The 16429-nt window shown below is 39.6% G+C and overlaps 1 protein-coding gene across 8 annotated transcripts in view; it reads right to left on the reverse strand.

Moving 5' to 3' along the window:
- The window catches only part of MTUS2 (microtubule associated scaffold protein 2), a 507260-nt gene that overhangs the window by 403457 nt on the left and 87374 nt on the right, over positions 1 to 16429 (reverse strand). The window lies entirely within an intron of this gene.

The raw sequence follows: 16429 nt of genomic DNA on the forward strand, positions 1-16429 counted from the left end.
GTGTGTAGCCTCATTACCATTGGGGGGGAGTGGTGAAAGTCCTGACTCCCCACTAGGCCGCCTCTGACATCACCACAGAGGGAGGCAGGGGGTGAAGAGGGCTGTTTCTGCCAGGTGGGGGGGAGAGTCCAGGGTCCTTGGTCTTCTCTGTCACCACCCTGGTATAGGTGTTGGGTCACCTCACTATAGCTTCCCAAGGGTGAAAATCTAGGCTCCCCACCAGGTCTTTGTTGGCATGGGTGGGAGTGAGGCCACAATATTTTTTCTGTGGTTATTTGACTGGAATATAATGGTTATTGTCTCAAAAGTCTTCTGTCTTACTAATCTGTTCCTTTCCTGGCACTTTGGCTAGAGAAAACAGGCTTTTGCTGGAGCCCTTTAATACGTACCCGTTTGCTGTTCTGGGTTGCTGGATTCTTCTGCTGCAAGTCTGATACACATGAGGCAATAAGAAAAACCCAGGGAACTCACACCAGTGTCATTCCTAGAGGTCCCTCGCTGGGCTGCCCTCTCTCTACCTCTGAGACCCTTCTCAGGTTTATTTTTAGTTGTATTTGGGAAGAATTGGGAAAAGATTGGGTATCCCATCTTCCCAGAGGCAGAAAAGTCTTTTTAAACTTGCAGCTTGCCTTTTTAAACACAAATTTTTAAAATAAAAAAAAACTTTTTTGGTTAAATCTTAAACATGCAAATAGCTTTAAAGTAAACTATGCATTTCCTTATCTTTCTGAAACACAGGCCACTATAATTCATTAAACTTTTTTGACAAAGCTTGCTATGAACATCCATGGCCATAAATGTATTTACTCCACCAGATTTGCCTCAAGTTTACTATGTGATAAGCACTCTTCCATCACCTTAAATGGGACCTGTTGACCCAATTTTGGAAGTTCCCGTGATTGCCTGTTCCTTTTTCTATTTCTCACTCTCATCAGTGTGACTGTCTCCAGAGAATCCCCACACCTTTCAATCTGCTCCTTCTGACAGTGTGCAGGCTGAGAAGCCAGACAGTCAGACCCTTCAGAGATATTTTTAAACAATAGTAAACAGACTAAGCATAACAGACTCTCCACTTTATACAGAAATTTTCCAGCATCTATTTGGGCCACTCTGATGTCCTCTGGCTTATGTACAGTCCCATCATCATAATACGGTTAGTTGAAGTTGGACAACGGATGATCTTAAATAATATGAAGTGCTACTGTGTTGATAGATTCATTTTACCTTCTTCAAGATCAAGCAAGCAGTAGACCCACGGGAGAACAGGAGACTCACGCCAACTGCAGACTGCTGGGAAAATGTTCTTCTGGTGCTTCTAAAATTCACTGCCCCAGAGGGGAGGCCTGAGATCACAGACTAACTGGACACTGAGGATTCCAAACTACTATGCTAATCAAGCAGGAGGAACAAATTAAATATAGATACCTAATAAGCACTTTAAAGCTTTTCCTTTATTTCTATTAGAGCAGAACCAAAGCGGACAATTCTAGCACAATTCTAGGACAGCTCACTTGTCCATTGTCCCCTGGACTGTCTCCCCAACTCCCTCACTCATTCCCTCTCTCTCCTTTGCTCTTCCAAATTATGGAGTCTGGTCTGCTGGTGGTGTCTTTTTCCTAGTCACGCACACTCCCCTAGAGTTTGAGTGTTTATTCTGTATGTTCTCTACACACCAGTCCCACCCCTTGCAGTGCAATCCTCTGGACGTTTCAAAGTCTCCAATTCTGCCAGATTCCATTGCCTTTGAAAAGAAGGACTTTGGCGAGAAGACCTCCAAGTCTGGGTGGGAACCCCGTACAAGGTGGAAAACCAACACAGTCAGGGGTGAGGTAGAGTGAGAATGAAGAGGAGCGACGGCTGAACTCATGCTCAGTCATCTGTAGCTGTTGAGGGGGACAGCCTCAAAGGAAGGGCCTGCCTGGGGGCGAGAGTGGGGGCTGGCCACGGCTGGCGAGAGGTGAGACAGAGATGATCTAGGAACTGGATCTAGAAAATTCATGACTGTCTAGAGGGCAGCAAGGCGCCACAGTTCCCATGGTGTCAGAGCAGAAAGGGAGCATGCCCTAGAAGCCAGCATGGTCCTCTCGTGGCTCCGGGCTGAGCTCTGGCAGGCACTTCTCTCCCACTGCCAGATTGAGTGGGTGGTGGAATTGTGGCTGGAACAGAGAGTGACAGAGTGTCAGCCACGACCTCACCACAGACGAGGGCAGAGGGAATGGTGAAGGTGACAGGATCCAAAGGCGGGGGTAAGACATGATTGGCTTGGAAATTAAGCCTTCATTCCAGCAGTGACAACCCTCTCATACATGAGCATCAATTTCCCAGACCCAGACACCTGAAAAAACATCATATATGTGGGTCACACTTAGCTCCTCACTTATATCATCAGAGTCTTTTTATGGCAGCATCATTAAACTATTTATAGCAAGCAATTAAAGATAGTCTAAGTGGGCCACCGCATTCCTATCTGGCTGGCTCTGGTTGGCGTAGTGGAAGGCTAACGATAAGCTGAAGGCTTTCCTTGAATGCTGTGCTACCCAAAAGCCTTTTCTAAATTCTTATAAATCTGCCTTTAGTTTGTATTTATATTTTATTTTTTAAAGTCAATTTTATTATTCATGAGATGCATTATCCATAAGGTGACCTACATTATGGAAAACTTCAATGCCAGGTAGATGGCCAGCATGTGGATATGACACGTGGGCAGGGGACAGTGTCGGGGGCCACACAGGGCACAGCCTTTGGACCCAGGCACACAGAGTATGAATCTGCAAATGAACATCACATTAGGAAAGTCAGTCCCTCAAACCTCAGTTTTCTTACCCGTAAAACCAGGACCTATACACTGGCTTTGTAGTGTTTATGTATATAATATGCAAATTAATTTTGACACCTAGCATTGCTCAGTAAATGGTAGCCGTTTTAGGGACAGTCAATGGAGCACATGATAAACGAAGTCAGGATGAGTCAGAGACTTCTGGATATACCCCACTCCTATCACCCTCGGGGTGAACTTTCAGAAACAAACAGCGAGTCCCCGTGCGGAGACCCCAACTCTGATTACTTCTTCCTGACACGGTCACTCCCCCACTACTCACATACCCAACCCACCCAACAACCACAGCAGCCTGTGCCGCTCATGTCCTCGGAAGGCCACCCTTCCCCATGCCCCAAATATGTACCTGCCCAAAACATACCCATGCTTCATAGCCCCAGTCTGCGACCTTCAGTCTTCAGGGAGAGTCCCACCACAATTGTTTCCCACCCAGAACCCCTCACAACTGACCACAACCTCATATTGGTTGCTACGAATGCACTGATGAATAAATGAATATATCCTCTGTCCTAATTCAGTCCAGTGTTCCTTTAGACCATGCGGCCAAAGGCTCCGGGTGCATGCAATAATGGGTGGAGAAACTGGTGGAAGCCAACAGTTTTGTTTCGTTTCTAGGACAGAAAACGTGAGCAGTTTGTGTCATCTGCAGTGCTTGGAAAACTAAGAAGTCACATTCTGGGATTGTAACTCAGACTTGTCAGCACTCACAGTGTGAAGCCAGGAAGTGACTTCCACTGTCACTTTCATAGAAATACACTCAAGACAAGCCACAGAGAACTTCTTGAGTAAAGATTCTGAATTTGTCTATGGAACTTATTACCAAATGACATAAAAATATAGTGGCATTATTGGCAAAAATGCACTCTGAAAATTCTAACGTTTTTCCCCTGAAATTTTAAGAAAATAAGTACAACCTAAATATACCACTACCTGCCAGTAGAATTTAAATATCACTGTCATATAGTAAAATGTTATTCATGCTGGGATGTTTCTTGAGTCTCCATTCTGTCCCACTGATACATTTGTTTATCATGTTGATTTTATTATAATAGTTTTTACAGTATGTTTTAATGTCTGATAAGGGAAGTCTGTCTAGACCCTCCCTTCAAATTTTTTTTTTTGGTCTTTAATAAATGGTGTTGGCACTTTCAACTGTCTGTTTGGAACAAAATTAATTTCTTATATTACATATAAAAATAAATTACAGATAAAGCAAAGGGTAGTGCCAAAAATAGACTAATAAACTCTTAAGAGAAAAACTAGGGGATTATGTGTATAACCTAAAAATGCATGGAGCCTTCTTATCCCAGAAAACACAAAGTATATTTTGTTATGTGAAAAATGTAAAATGCGTAGAGCATAAGCTATCATAACCAAGATTTAGATACAAACAGGAAATTCAGGAAAAATATTTGCAATAAAATTTTAAGTAAAATGTTAATATCAATGATACATACAGCCCTCTTAGAAATTTATACAAAAAAATGATTCAGTAGAAGAATGTGCAAAAATCTATGAATGGACAATTTGCAGAAAAGCCAAGATCAAAAGACCAAATATATAAAAAACTACTTAAACTCACTCTTTCTATCCAGACTAGTAAAAATTATAAAGAAAATTAACACCTATTGCTAACAGAGATGTCAAGAAAGGACACTCTCATAAATTGTGGGTGGCAGTGTAAACTGTTACAGAGATTCTGGAAGCAATCTGGCAACATCTACTGCTAAAAATATACTTCGATGAGATTCCAACTACTATAACATTTTCTTAAATTAAAAAGAAACAGTGCAAAAGAATAGATGTACAAACACATTTACTGTACCACTATTCCTAATGGCAAAAAAAAGGAAAAAATTGAACGTTATAGGGTAACAATTGAGTAAGTAATGATGGCTCCATACCATGGACTATTATATAGCCATAAAAGAATGAATTAAAGCTATCCCAGTTAATTGGAGGTACTTCTATGAAGTTTTATCAAGAAAACTAAGATACACAGAAGAATACCAGTTAACAAAGCAGACAAGAGAGGAAAGCATAGGAGGATGCATACCAGGTAATTAACATGGGTTACCTAGGGTGATGGAAAGAAACTGAAAACAGAGAAAAATAGAAAAGGGTCCCAAAGAACACCCAATATGTATATAATTGTGTGTATATGATTGTGTGTGCGTGTGTATGTGTGTGTGTGTGTGTGTGTGTGTGTACGGAAACTACAAAAAAAGACATAGGAAATACAACTTCCAATAATATGAGAAACGTTTGCTTTTGTTTCCCTGTGCATTCAGTGACATTGATGCCACCACAGTTGTTCCTATTTTGCACAACTGGTGATGAGCACTTCGGTGACAGTATCCCTTAACTATGTTGACTGTTCTTTGATTTGGGGCTAAAGTCATATTGGCAACATCAGGTATCATTTCAAAGCTTGCTCAGGAGTGACAAGCTGATTGTCAATTAGGTCCGGGCCCAGGTTATGTGGGGCCTAAGCTTATACAATTTTGGAGACTCTTAAGAATACTGGAGAAAGGGGGAGAATAAGAGTTATTGTCCAGTGGATACAGAGTTTAAGTTTGGGAAGATGGCAAAGTTTTGGAGATGGATGGTGGTGATGGTTGCATAACAAAGTGAATGTAATGCTACTGAACTGTACACTTACAAATTGTTAAAATGAGTTTTATGTTATATGCATTTTTACCACAATAAAAATATTCTAGAACACACACACACAAAAAAAGACATAGGATTAGACCTGTATCTAGCAGTTTGCAGAATGTACATGAACTACTGTTAAATTGAGAAAACAAATTGCATAATGTGTTAAAGAAATTGTTTATATAAAGACAAAACATCAGTATATTTATAAATAAGCTTATATATTTGTGGGAGCAAGGAGAAAGGTATGGAAAGCTACATGCAAGGCCACCTTAACACTCATTATCTCAGGGAGGATGACTTGGTTGGGAAAGAGCAGATCAATAACTTTGCTATGTATAACCTTTGTACAGAATTACTTCAGCTATTAAAGCAAGTATATATTATTTCTATAAACATATCAAATATAGGAATTTCATTTGCTAGAAAAGAAAAAAGCATAATAGTGAAGGAGAAAAAGAAATGTTTCATGGAATTTTTTGTCAAACATTCATGCTAGCATTAACCACTGGTACACTCCCACATGGAAGGGTCACTATGTGGCCATGCTACATATAAACATTACATTGCTATGTCATGCCCTTCGATAAACACCACTCCACCCTCGCCAATAGCAGAAGCTCTATCAATTATCTTCAACTGCTTGCAACTATTATTTCCATATCAGAGCCTTCATCTTGGTTCCCTAATCATAGTGCTTGGAGAAATGCAAGGTTTAATTTTTAAAAATTAAGAGAAAGCACTCAACAAACTAGGAATAGAAAACCAATGCAATAAAGGCCCCCAATGACAAGGCCACAGTGCACATCCTACTCAGTGGGGAAAGACTGAAAGTTTCTGGGTAAGATCAGAAATAGTAAGAAGATGCCTCTTTTTGCCAATTCTATGCAACATAGTACTTTAAGTCCTGGATAAAATAATTAGGCAAGAAAAAGAAATAAAGGGCATCCAGTGAAAAGGAATAAGTATAATTATCTGTTTTCAGGTGAAATTATCTTACATGCAGAAAACCCTAAAGATTACACATACCCATCCCCCCAAAAAACACTCTTAGAATGAACAACAAATTCAGCAAAGTTGCAGGATACAAAATCAACACACAAAAATAAGTTGTACTCCTGTATATATGTAAACAATGTACTTCTACAATAATTAATGATCAGAACATGATGATTTTTTTAAAATCAGTGTGTTTCTAAACACATGAACATGTACTTCCATAACAATGAACAATCAGAAAAGGAATTTTTAAAATTGCATTTACAATAGCATCAAAAAGAATAAAACACTTGTGAATTAACTTATTAACCAAGGAGGCCAAAGACTTGTGCACTGAAAACTATAAATGCTGAAAGAAATTAAAGATACAAATAAATGGGAAGACATCCCATGCCCACAGATTGGAAGAGTTAACATTAAGATACCAATACTACCCAAAGCAATCTACAGACTTAAACAATTGCTGTCAAAATTCCAATGGCATTTTGCAGAAAAAGAAAAATCCATCCTAAAATTCTTACGGAATCTCATGTGATGCCAAATATCCCAAACAATCTTCAAAAAGAAGAGCAAAGCTAGACGTCTCACACTTTCTGATTTCAAAATGTATTACAAAGCTACATTGATCAAAACAGTGTGGCTCTGGCATAAACACCACATGGACCAATGAAACAGAAGAGAGAGCCCACAAATAAGCTCTTGCATATATGGTCAAATATATGGTCAAATGATTTTTAGCAAGGGTACCAACACCATTCAATAGTGGAAAGGACCATCTCTTCAGCAAATGGTGTTGGGTAAACTGGATAATCACATGCAAAAGAATGAAATTGGACCCTATCTCAAACCATATACAAAAATTACTTTGAAATAGATAAAGGACAGAAATATAAGACCTAAATTTATAGAACTTAGAAAAAACAAAGGGGGAAAGCTTTATGATATTGTACTCAGCAAGAATTTCTTGGACATGACACCAAAAGCAAAGCAACAAAAGTAAAGTAGATAAATTGGACTACATTAAAATGAAAACTTCTGTGCATCAAAGGACATAATCAAAAGAGTAAAAAGGCAACCTACGGAATGGGAGGAAATATTTGCAGGTGATATACCTGCAAATATTTAAAATCCAGAATATATAAAGAACTCCTACAACTCAACAGAAAAAAAAAAACAATTTTAAAAATAGGCAAAGGACTTCAATAGATATTTCATCAAAGAAGATATGCAAATGGCCAAAGCACATGTGAAAAGATCTTCAACATCAACATCACTAATCATTAAGGAAAAGCACATCAAACCAAAATGAGTTATCACCTCACACTCATTAGAATGGCTACTAATAAAAGCAGAAATTAAGTGTTGCTGAGGATGGAACCCTACGTATTTTGGTGGGAAGGTAAAATGGTGCAGTTGCTATAGAAAACAGTATAGCATTTCCTCAAGAAGTTAAAAATAGAATTACCATATCCAGCAATTCCACTGCTGGGTATGCATCTAAAAGAACTGGAAACAAGGTCTCAAAGAGATATTTGTACAACCATCATAGCAGTATTATTCACAAAAACCAAAACGTGGATGAACCTCGAGGACATTATACTAAGTGAAATAAGGTTGTCACTGAAAGACAAATACTGTATGATTCCACCTATGAGATACCTAGAGTAGTCAAATTCATAGAGACAAAATAGAATGGTGGCTGTCAGGGGCTGGGGGAGGGAGGGGCCTGGGGAGTTAGTTTTTAAATGGGTAGAGTTCTGGTTTTGCAAGATGAAGAGTTCTCGAGATTGATTGCACAACAATGTGAACATATTTAACACTACTGAACTTCACATTTAAAAATGGTTATGATGGTAAATTTCATGTTATTTGTATTTTACCATAATTAAAAAATTTAAAAACACTAAAAGAATGGGATATTGCAGTTAAAAGATAATAAAGTGAGTAAGGTAGTAGTAAGAAGTTAAGCTGGAAACAGAGAGAGGCTGAGAAAAGTGAGAAAACCCAAAAACACAAAAATCAGGGCCCCAAGGCAGGAGAGTAGTTCTCATTTGGAATAACCCAGCTGCCCATCAAACTGGTACCCAAATCATAAGAAACAGAAAAAACTGATTCCAGCTACTCAAAGTCAAAGCTTGGCTACACTCAATGCATGGGAGATGAGATGTTAATGGTCCATCCTGGGGAGGGTCAGCCTTCCCATAAAATGGGCAAGAGAGTCCCTTCCTATGCAGCAAAGATTGAAAAACATGCTTTCTTAATCTTCCTCTAATTTGAACATACATATCCCACTACTTATCCTATTCTCTTTTATATCCTATAGAATTAATATATACTCTAGAAGGTACTGGAAAATGAAGCTCAAAGATGTTACGCAACTTCCAAGATTTGCAAGTTCGCAGCTCAACAGAGTAGCAGGAAGGAGCCCCACTGCTTTGCTGGGATCTCCCCTGGGCTTCAGGACATAAGAGCCACAGCGAGGGCAGAGGGGAGTGGACAGGTGTATAATATGGAGAGCCCTATGGGGCCCCAGAAAAGATGGGTCCCTTTCCTTCCCCCCACACCTGGGAAACGAACAATGGCTGACATGATCATAATGAAAGTTAGGTCACATGTCCACCACGGTGCTCTAAAATACATTGCCAACAAAGTTATAAAGCCTCCTCTGACATTTCAACAGATTACAAGCAGCAATTTTATGAGATTATAGAAATAAGGAAAACTGAAATGATAGAAAAAACACCTTAGAAGCCAACACAACTAATTTCCTACCTATCAGAGGAATCCCACCCACAGAATCTCTGGTAGGTAGGTGCCTACCATCTGCTTGAATGCTTCTAATTGTAGAGAATGCCACTACCTTAACAAGACAGCCCATTCTATTTCTGAAAAGCTCTAAGTTTTTTATACAAAACCCAAACTGCCTCCCTGTAACTTCTACTTCTTAGCCTGAGCTTTCTAAGATACAAAGATTACTGAGAATTATTTAGGTGATTGAGGATTATTTGAAAACACTCCTATCTATCATGACATGACATAGTACTTGTTTGGAGCTGTGAGTAAGTTAGACAAGTCAGTAAACAGCCTTTTCCTTGGGACTTGGGCACCCTCTACAGCAGCTTTGGTTCCGGAGGTCAGGGTAACACTAAAATTATTTTGCTAGTGAAAAATAGTTAACACCACGCTCAATAATTCTGATTGCATCAACATGCTAACTGTGAAAATGAACTGTCATGTTTGAACAAGAGAAAGACGGCCTGTAAATTCTGTTTGAATTTCTACAAAAATCTCCCTCAAGGCGTAAACAATATACTTAAAACTAATTATACTCTCAACCAACCCACTGAAATTTATAGTTGCCAAGAATAATAAATCATTCCTTTCTTCCATTATCTCAACAAATTAATACTAGAAAGCTGTCTGTAAGTCCTGGTAAAAATTTAGCCAATATATCCCATTTTAAATAATGAAAATGTAATGGGTTTTATTTCTAAAAGTCCCTTCAAATCCTTTCTCAAAGAGTGGCATACATACAATTATTATTCTCCTTTCTCTGATAAAAGGTAAGAAAATAATATGTTTGAATTATCTTCACATTATTCTCCTTTCTCTGATAAAAAGTAAAAAATCTAAAATTTCTGAATTGCCTTCACATCTTTTCCTTCAATATAAAGCTGTAAATGTCAGTTAACCAGTACTGGCCAGACTTGAGCGGTGTTGGTGATCAACTACTATGGTGCTAGATTCTTAAATGTGTACTTAACAAAAAGGTCTTCAGTGAAGAGGTTGCTTTGGACCCACAATAACACCAGTTGTTTCCACTAATAGTCACAAACATTTTTTTCCCAAAAACCAAAAAAGCTCATGTGACTTTGATAGATTCTTTGAAGACTGCTTTTCTAAAGGAACACATCACTCACAAACATGTTGGATATTAACTTTTCTGGTACCTCATCAAAACCAGATTTTAAAATTATGTCTACAAATTATTTTTCTCAACAGTGTCTTTTTATAAAATCACCACCAGCAAACGCATTCCAAAGCAACTGTCCACCCCGACCTTTAACTCAGTTCCAGGCGGCACAACCATCACCAAGCAACTCCCAGCGCGGCACCGGCCGCTGGAAGCACCCCCTGCTTTCCATAAACAGGTGCTCCTTTCAACCACCCTCCTCTGTACCCAAAACATTAAATTCCAGTGAAATTTTAATTAACAAATTCAAAGCTCAAATCAGGATGTTCATATAAAGTAGTATATAACCATATGTCAGCCACAGTAATGAGAGTGAATGCAATCACAATAAACATATTTAGTTAAGCAAAAATATTTTAATTATTGTTTATTCAGAGATGTCTATGAGTGGCATTCAAGGCAATTAAATATCCCCATAAACTGAAAATTAACTGTAAGCAGTCCCAGAGTATTTCTTTGCTTACCATCCTGCAGCCTCCAATTAACTTCATTTCCCCACATGGTTTGCTCACAAGTTACGTAAATTTTGCTCCACCTCAAAAGAAGTCTCCTCCTTTGTCTGCATCATCATCCCTGGCAGCAAGGACCCAGCGAGCCACACTTGCCCAAGGGTATCGGAGTCGGACGCTCGATACAGGGCTACATTCACAAGCCTGTTGGAAATGCAGGCTCTCAGGCTCCATCTCAGACCTGATGGATGAGAACCTGCATTTTAACGAGATCTCCAGGTGATGCCCAAGCCTATTAAGGTCTGAGCGGCACTGCTTCAGACCAGCAGGTCACAAACGGTGGTCCCAGGCCCAGGAGCAGCAGCATCTGGGAACTGTTAGAACGGCAAATTCTTGAGCCTCACCCTGTGAATTAAACCCTCTGGGGCTGGAGCCCGGCGATCGTGTTTTATCAAGCCCTCCAGGTGACTGTGACCTACTAGGACATGGTTGAGAACCGCTGCTTTCAATGAGTGGCTGACAAACTTTTGCTGTGAAGGACCAGAAAGCCGTGAGGCTCTGTGAGCCATGTGTACAGTCGCTGCCGCAAGGACTGAATGACGCAGTTGTAGCCCTGAAAGCTGCCACAGACATTATGTGAACGAATGAGCTTGGCTGTGTTCCAATAAAATGTTACTTATGGACACTGGACTTTGAATTCCATATAACTTTCATGGGTCATGAAACATTCCTCTTCTTCTGATTTTTTTTATCGCTATTGACATTGGGAGTCAATCACTTAAAAATATAAAACCATTCTTAGCTAACAGGCCATACAAAGACAAGTGGTGAGTCAAACTGGCCTGTGGAACCTAGTTCACCAACCCCTCCTTTAGCCCATGAGAGGATTTCCCACTGACCTCTTTTTTTGGGGGGTGGGGAGCACACCTGAGTCCTTAAGATCATCTGCAGGATCAATACAAATCAGACCAGTAAAGCAAATCTGCCTCTCAACAAAAGAGTAGTATTTAAGACATTCTATAATTTGTGAGAACAATCTTTTTGAGGAGGGTATACCAATAACACTAAGGAAATAAAGTGAGATCCTGGTGAGAAAGTACAGTAGCACTTGTGAGCATTTCGAAACTTAAAAATGTTTGAGGGAGAAAAATGAAAGGAATTTTCTCAATTCAAAAACGAAAAGAATGAACGAGCAACTGAAAGAATCCAAGGGATCTGAGGGCAGCCTTTCTTTCTCGCCTTATCTCTATCACCTGTGCTCCAACTAAATGCACGCTTTAACCAATCCTCGGTCTGAGCATGGGCACAGGTCTCTCCATGGGTCCAGACCCTACTCTTGCCTTCGTGTCTGGCACAAACACAGTTCTTCCGTGAAGCATTCAATCCTCCAGCCAAAATTAACACCTCGTTACTCTCTGTGTTCCTATGATCCAGATTATCATATTCTAGGCTCTATTTGTATGATTTATTTGTTTACTAGATTATAAGCTCCTTGAAGGCAGGAATATCTTACCTTCTATTTCACTGAGAACTAGTAGTCCCCAGCAGAGAGCCATAATAGTTACTTGCAACTTTTCTGAAATGATTTATATGTCGTAAAAATAATGTCACAAGCTGTTACAGATGCAATAGCAGCACTAGCACAGTTATCAGGCACCCATGTCTAACAGTTCATCTCCAACTTTCTACAAAACTTCCTTGAAGTGCCCATTTGACGCTATTGACATTGGGAGTCTAAGAGCCTCCACAGGTTGTCCAGTTCAGAGGTTCCAAAGATGTGCTCCCTGGATAAGCCACCTCACCATCAGCTGCAAACCCAAAGGGAATGTAAGTTCACAGGGCCCACACTCCACTCAGGAATTTCTTCTTACTTGAAAGAGGACACCAAACTCAGTAAGATCATGCCACAGCCTTTAAGTGAAAACACAGATAGGTGAATCTTTGATCCATTTTCTTTCAGAGATTATCTTGTTCCACAAATCCTTCCTGAAAATTTGACTTACCCTAATGCTATGTATCACCCCCAACCCAACCCAATCATCCATGAGGGCACAGTGGGTGGAAAGGCACAAACATCAGGTGTGAGAACTCCAGCCACTTTCATGAGCATTGATTTCATGAAGGCTTTTCATTATCTCACAGCACAGTGATGGAATGAAACATCAATAAGGCACAGAAAGCAAAAATTAAAGACGTAAGGATCACAGAAGTTGAATTATTTATTCCAGCTGGTGCTACTTAAGGAGCCATTATTTGGAAGGGAAGAAGTATTTCCTAGGTCTCCAATTGAAAAAAAGAAAGCTCAGTGAAGGCTAAGGGAAAAGGACCGGTTGGATAGCTAGAGGACTTGCACGGAGAGAGAGGTCTACTTAACCGGGGTACACCTGTCCCCCACAGCCACACATGCAGCCATGCTGCCACCCAGCAGGGGCACTTACTGCCTATTTGTTAGGCCTGTTTTGTTCATTATTTGCCACAGTTAGACTAAATTACCTTATGTCGACCAGAAAGCGCTGGTAAGAAAAGGAAGATCTTCTAAGTGAGATTTCACCATGTTTTTTATTATCTTTTCCCTTGAATTGTGTTTTCCTTCATAGCTGATGTGTGCGTGTGTGTTTTTAGTTAACTTTAAGCATTATCTAAGCCATGTGGGTCAATATTCACCAAAGATGTGAAAGAAACATGACTATATTCATGGGCTTTGGGATACCTTAATTCATCTCAAGAGCCACTTTGCAAATTCCATAATTACTCAGTACATGAGTATCAAAGTGAATATTCAGGAACAATGGGGAGCAGTCAGCCATGCCGGGCACATGGTGAATGCAGTCCTCAATGAAGAGGAGAAATTCTGTGAGAGGTGGTAATGTAAGTGATAATAGCCTGGAATTTTTTAACAAAGGGACATCGTGCAGCCTGATCTATGGAAGCATGTGTTTCCTTTAGCGGAGCCGATTCAAATGGGCATGGGATTCATTTTCCATTGCTTCCCGCAATAAACCACCTAACCCACGGGCAGACAGCAATAGGAAAATATAGATGACAAAACCTGTAGTCTGGCCTCAGGATGGAACTTAAAGGCAAAAGATTATCTATATGAATAAAATGACCCAAGCAGTCTTCACTATAGTTGTGTGTTAGTAATGCATTCATAATAACTAACACTTAAAATAAACATGTTCATCAGTGGAGCAATTTTAAATATAATTGTATCTCCAAGCTTGGTAAACATGAATTATCATGGACAGATGGATGGCCACTATAATTACAGTGATTCTGTTTGTTTTCATTTTATAGAAAACCCTGAGGAATAGGTCTAGGAGAACTCTGACAAATCTCAAACATGTGGTAGGGAAAGGGAATTTCCTTTGTTAGGAATGCTTCCTCCTGTCTATAAACCTGGGTTTCTTCATTTGAAAAAGGTAGTTAATATTAATACCTACCTCACAGGTATGTTGTAAGCATCCAATGGGAGAACAGCTGAGAAAGGTACTCAGGGAATGCAAAAGCTCTCTAAAAATGAGAGGCATTTCCACAGGGGAACAGTTCACACCAAATGAATGAAGGGCAACAATTTAAAACCGTTCACTAACTTCTGTAAATACTATTCCATTTAAGATAAGTGATAATATCTGAATTTCAAATTGTTTGAGAAAATGACTAATTGTTCTTTGCAGCAAACCTCCAAAACACTGAAACCTTTTCTGGTTATATAAACGATCTGCCAAAAGGCAAACCATGGACACGTGACACACATGCCTCCTGTGCTGTCGGCATCTGAAGAACACTTACCTGCTCATTAGGCCACCTCCTTCCGGATATGTGCTATGACCCCATTCTTACCATCTACTGAAGAGTTACATTTATGAATTACCACAGCTTACAAGAGACTTACTCCCCTGCATCCCTCAACCCCATTCCTTAGTGTGTGCTTGGTGCACATGCATGTACATACACACACACACACAGAGAAATACCCAGAAAAGTAAAAGTGTCACTGGAAATTCCAACTAAGCTAGTTAATCCTCCACCTGGTTATTTTTAACTTTCTGAGTCTTCTAATTAACAACATATCAATAACAAACCTTTCTCCATATACCTGATACCTAGGGATTAACATGGCAATATTAAGCTCCACAAACTTGAATCTCAAAAGATAAAAACACTGCTACAGAAGATACTTACTACTATCTGGGGCTGGGTACAAAATGAACTACTGAATGATCACCAGCCATGAGGTGAGCTGGCTTTCAAAGTCCTAAAAGACCAACCCACACAATTATTAAAGGAATAATTTATCATAAAGGAATGCCATGTACAGTAAATACCATGCCAGCCTGGACTTGAGTGATGAGCTGTATCCTGCTCAGAACCATTCGATAGGCCAATATACCCATGAGTTTCAATTTTCAAACATAGAAAGAGAAGTTTAAATTTACAAACACAAAAAGGTAATAAATGCTGAGGCATGAATAAACAATGTTACATTGCCATAAGAAAAGAAAGTAATTGAACAGAACTAATAACACATAAACAAACCTCATTATATATAAAAGTATAATACATAACAAAAAACCTATCACCAGGAAGGGAAACATTGTTTGGTAAATGGTTTGGGGAGTGCTAGCCAGCAGTGTTTTACACACACACACACACACACACACACACACACACACAATTTAGGCACCTCATTCTGGACATACAAAAATTAATTTGACACCATTATATATTTACAAATACAAAAATAAAACACAATTGAAAATATCTCAGCCTCCAGAGGTGACACTTCCCCTGCTTAGAAACTACAAAGGGAAATAAGCACAGACTTGTCCACATAAAATTTTACCAACCACCACGTTGTTTTTAAAAAGCATTCACAGATTCAGAAAAACATTTTTATTAAGTATGACAGATGATTTTATTTTGATTAGGTAAATTGATAAAAGAAGTGTTAACCTTCACGAGGTAAGCAAGTAATAGATAATAAGCACTCCTGGACATCCTGTAGAAAAGCTCCTTAACTAGGGATCCGATCCTCCCTTCAGAACCCAGGACCTGCTTCCAGCCCTTGCATTCTGTGTTCCTGCCATTCTTCCTAACACCCCCAACCTGGAAACACCCCAAATATACTTCAGTAAGAGAATACATCTATAATCTGTGGTATATCCTTACAATGGAAGACTGCACACTATTCCAGAACTATTGCTAGACACAAGGACATGGATACAACGATCTCACAGCGCTGAGTGAATGAAGTCAGACACCCGAGAGCACCCGGTATATGACTGGACATACAAAAATGTATGATCTCTGGGCAAGTCAGCACTCTCAAAGCCCTGTGTCTCTGTGCTTTTACTCTAAGGAGGGGTCATCTCCCCATCCTTCACCAGAAAATCCGTCTTTCAGACAGCTCACCTGCCTCACCTCCACCAGGACACCTTGATTATATAGCTAAGTGAATCAACACAAAGTGAACATCCCAATGAAACCACCACCCAAACCAGAAAACAGGAC

Source organism: Manis pentadactyla, chromosome 2 (genome assembly GCF_030020395.1).
Source record: "Manis pentadactyla isolate mManPen7 chromosome 2, mManPen7.hap1, whole genome shotgun sequence".
NCBI lineage: Eukaryota > Metazoa > Chordata > Mammalia > Pholidota > Manidae > Manis > Manis pentadactyla.